Source organism: Trichechus manatus, unplaced genomic scaffold (genome assembly GCF_000243295.1).
Source record: "Trichechus manatus latirostris isolate Lorelei unplaced genomic scaffold, TriManLat1.0 scaffold00019, whole genome shotgun sequence".
Classification (NCBI taxonomy): Eukaryota; Metazoa; Chordata; class Mammalia; order Sirenia; family Trichechidae; genus Trichechus; species Trichechus manatus.
The window spans coordinates 16,138,465-16,143,340 of record NW_004443955.1 but is presented as its reverse complement, the minus strand read 5'-3'; the positions used below and the strand labels follow the sequence as shown (position 1 = coordinate 16,143,340).

The 4,876-nt window shown below is 42.0% G+C and overlaps 1 non-coding gene across 1 annotated transcript; it reads right to left on the bottom strand.

The window, feature by feature from the left end:
• Window positions 1-4,465: 4,465 nt before the first annotated feature.
• On the bottom strand, window positions 4,466-4,571 carry LOC111819877 (U6 spliceosomal RNA). Its single transcript, XR_002823447.1, has one exon. It is a non-coding gene; the product is annotated as a U6 spliceosomal RNA (small nuclear RNA).
• Between the last annotated feature and the right edge of the window lie 305 nt (window positions 4,572-4,876).

The following is a 4,876-nucleotide window of genomic DNA, read 5'->3' as shown; positions in this document are numbered from 1 at the left end:
TTGCCCATTTCAAATTGGGTTGCAAGCAGGTTTTTTTTTTTTTTTTTTTTTTCACATCACAAGAAGTCTGTAGGAGAGCAGTTCCAAGTTGGCTACTTCAGGGCTCAACAACCTCATCAGAGAAGCAGACTCTATCTTTCTCCTACACTGCGTTCATCATCCTGATATTCTCCCCTCAGCCTCTCAGGGATAAAGCAGCTCTAATCACCACCATCTCACAGAACGAAGGTCATAAGTGAGTGTCTTCTGAGTCCCTCATGAGAATAGATAAAATGTAGCAAATTGTGATTTAGCAAGGAGACTTCCTTGTCTAGAATTGCTTTATATTTCCAGTCCCAAAACACAGTCAGAGGAATAGACTGACCTAAATTAAGCAAGATGGACCTTGCCTTAGCCAGAGTTCACTAGAGAAACAGAACCAGTAAGATTTTATATACATATTGATTCAGAGGCATGAGAAGCCCATGTGGGTTGGCGGTATTCTTAACTTGCAGTTCAGTGAAACCATTGTTGTGTTTCCTGGTGGAAGCAATTCTGTCTTTGGAACTAATACCTCTAGACCAGCAGGGCTTAGGGACAGGAAGCAAAAATTTTCCAAGTGGAAAATTTCCTAATGAGGGGTAATAGTGAGTGATGCCACTCCATTTCCACCCCTTAATTCCTGGACCTGTGAATCCTGGCTATGGGAGAAACAGTCCTATATATGGGAGGTTGATTTAGAGCATAAACTGCCTCCTAGAGAATATTACCCCAGCCTGTAAGGTGCTATAAATGAATCTTCAAAAGACCATTTCACTGTTCTATCAAACCAACTATTTCAGGATGATGGACAACATGGTAAGACCAGTTAATTGGTAGATGAGATGACAGACTGGAGTCCTGCATTTTTGTGTCCCCATATCCCTAAGTCAGGTGATTGGAAGGGTGAAGAGTGAATGAGTGCTAGTAAAATGTCTATTTATGGTCTGGAAGCAGAATAAAACCCACTACCAGCAAACTGATTTCAACTCATAGCGACCCGATAGGACAGAGTAGAACTGCCCCACAGGATTTCCAAGCCTGTAAATCTTTGTGTGTGTGTGTGTGTGTGTGTGTGTGTATGTGTGTGTGTGTGCTTTAGATGAAGGTTTACAGAGCAAATTAGTTTCTCATTAAACAATACGTATATTGTTTTGTGACATTGGTTGCAAACCCCGTGACGTGTCAACACTCTTCCCTTCTCAAACTTGGGTTCCCCATTTCCATTCATCCAGCTTTCTTGTCCCCTCCTGCCTTCTCATCCTTGCCCCTGGGCTGGTGTGCCATTTAGTCTCATATACACGGTTGAGCTACGTGTATTATTGTTTCATGGGCCTGTCTAATCTTTGGCTGAAGGGTGAATCTCGGGAGTTACTTCAGTAACGAGTTATAAGGGTGTCCAGGGGCCATGCTCTCATTTCTCCAGTCTCTGTTAGACCAGTAAGTCTAGTCTGTGTTTGTGAGTTTGAATTTTGTTCTACAGTTTTCTCCAGCTCTGTCCAGGATCCTCTGTTGTGATTCCTGTCAGAGCAGTCGGTGGTGGTAGGGGGCACCATCTAGTTATGCTGGGCTCAGTCTGGTAGAGATTGTGGTAGATGTGGTCCCTTAGACCTTTGGACTAATCTCTCCACAAGGCTGTAAACCTTTATGGAAGCAGACTGCCTCATCTTTCTCCCTTGGAGTGGCTGGTGGGTTCAAATCCCCAACCTTTTCTTTAGCAGCTGAGCACTTTAATCACTGCTCCACAAGGGCTTAGGAAGCAGAATACACCCTAGGAAATCTCCCTTTTTGCTCTCAAGGCCTTCGACTGATTGATTGAGGCCCATACACATTATGAAAGGTAATCTGCTTACTGAAGGCTGGCTGATTTAAATCACATGTAACTATAACAGCAACTAGACTAGTGTTTAATCAAGCAACTGGATGCTATAATCTAGCCAATTTAACGTATAAAATTAACCATCACAAGCCTTCTTCCCGGCAAAGACAGGCAGGTCCTGACTTCCCCATAAGCAGATAAGTAAAAGGAAAATGGGACCGATGGTGTCTGCCATTACGAATGCCAGACAAAAGAAAGCCAATTTACTATCAATTGTTGTTAGATGCCATTGAGTTGATTTTTGACTCATAGCAACCCCATGTGGCAGAACAGAATTGTTCAGTAGGGTTTTCTAGACTGTAATCCTTCTGGGAGCAGAGCGACAGGTCTTTCTCCCACAGAGCCGCCGGGTGTATCCCAATAGTCAACCTTTTGGTTAGTAGAGTTGGGCCACCAGGGCTTTTATTATCCATTACAACACAAAATAAAGATGAATAATAGCTCACGAGAGTCCAGGAGGAGCCCTCGTGATGCAGTGCTTAAAGGTCAGCTGTTCAGATCCACCAGCCACTCCTTGGAAACCCTCAGTGGGTTTGGTTTTTGGTTAGAGTCCAAGATCTGAAAGAATGAAAGCATTCTTTAGATGGTCCCATCAGTGGCATCACTAGGAAGATGTAGAGGAGAGCGAACCTTACCGAGTGACACTGTCAGGCGGCGTGACACCAACCTCCCCTCCAGCTGGATGTGGGGCGCACGCCTCCACGGCACCCAGCCGGTTCCTGCGCACCCGACGGCACAGGACAGGCATGCACGCAGGCGCACGCACTCACCTCCTCTGGAGCTCAGAAAAAGTGGGACACAGCCCGAGAGGCAAAAAGACTCCCAACTACATTCCAAGCAGCCTGGCCCCCTGGAGCCCTGGACAGAGCAATTCAACTTGGAGAACAACTCTCCCCTTCCCTCCCTCCCTTCGTGGGCACAGGTCCGAGGAACTTCCGGCTGGTAAAACCCTCCAAGAGAGGAGAGTTTGATTTAAAATTTCTAAAAGTCCTCCCAAGTGGAGAAAAAATATCAGACCTAAAAAAAAAAAAGTCTCCAGTACCAACGTGGGTATCCAGGAGAAGACAGGAGAACATGGATTACCTGAGAGCAGAAACTGCCCGTCAGATTACGTGGCTCGCTCTCTTTTGCTCTCAGTCCAGCTTTCCAAACCTAATCCATTAATGTGTCTCATGTAACAGTAAAGTTTAACGTTAAAATAAACATCATTTTGATGTAGTTCTTAAACGTTTTTACCTCAAATTTCTGTTGTTTTCTTTCCAAATTTTCACATAACTGCATGAAACTATGTAATCGTGAATACGTTTAGGCTCTGCGTATGATATTGTAGTTCAAAGGTGTAATTTCAATTCTGCTAGTTGTTCATGTCACTACTATTGCCAATACATTCAGTGATATATGGGAATTACAATTTACAAGTAACATCAGTACAAAAAACATTACTAAGTATTCTGTGTGATCTAGTATGGGAGGAGCTCCATGAGAGGGGGGTGACACCATGAGTTACCAACTGAGTGACACCAACCCTAGTGATACCACTGGGCCCAATCTAGGAATAGTGAAATCTGGTATCTAGGACAATTATCATTGCTGCACACACACACACACACACACACACACACACACACACACACACACAAAGCAGACATCAATAATCTATCACAACATCTTTTTCAGTAAGCCCGGACATGTCCTCAGAATTCTATCCAATCCTGCATTTTAAGCAACCACTACCAGTCAATCAGTGGTCGAATGTGAGATGAAATATTTTTGCATTCCTCCTGCTTCTAAGAAAGAACACATCTGAACTGTTGAGAACAGATGGGTCAGTTTCTAGTTTTAAATAACAGTGAAGTTACTCTCCAAGCTCATTATCCCTACTCAGTTCTCACTCTTACCTGTAGACCAGAGGTTGCCCACAGCCATAAATGGTGGAATTCTCCCTTTGTCTAACCAAGCTACAGCTTTGTGCAGTGTTTCACCCATAGTCAAAAGACCCCCAAGTACCCAACTGAAGAAATGCTTCTTAGAATTTAGGAAAATATGCAAAAGGATTGTCTAAAATGAGGGAAAGCCAAACATGCTCTAAAACCAATTTCCAGATTTATCTTATTTCTCCATAAAATATACTTTATCTCCACAAAAGGGGTTTTCTTCTACTTCACCTAACTTATGAAAGACTGGGATACTATCTTTCTTTAATTGTTATCTTATTGTGGATATATATATATATATATATATATACACACATATACACATATATACACACATATACATACATGCATATGTGTGAATGTGTGTGTGTAATGGAAGTTGACATCATAACAGGTTTTAAGTGTACCATTGAATGGCATGAATTCACAATGTTGTACAACCACCACCACCATCTATCTTCAAAATTTTTATCACCCTGAACAGAAACTCTGTGTTCATTAAGCAATAGCTTCACCTCCTTCCTCCCTCCAGCCTCTGGTAACTCCTACTTTCTGTCTCTGTGAATTTGTCTATTCTAGATATTTCATATAAGTGTCTTATATTTGACATAAGTATCAATATTTGTCTTTTTTTTAAAATATGGAACATTTGCCAACTTATGTGTCCTCCTTGTACAAGGGCCATGCTAATCTTCTCTGTATCTTTCCAATTTTAGTATATGTGCTACCAAAGCCAATACTCAATATTTCTCTTTTTGTGACTGGCTTATTTCACTTAGAACAGTTTTCAAGGCCCATCTATGTTGTATCAAGTTTTAGAATTTCATTCCTTTTTAAGGCTGAATAACATTCCATTGTATGTATATACCACATTTTGTTTATCCGTTCATCTGTTGATAGACGCTTGGGTTGTTTCAACCCTTTGGCTATTGTGTATAATCTTGCAGTGAAAACTGGTGTACGAGTACCTCTTTGAGTCCTTGCTTTCAAATATTTTGGGGGTATACACCTAGAACCGGAATTGTTGGGTCAGATGATAGTTCTA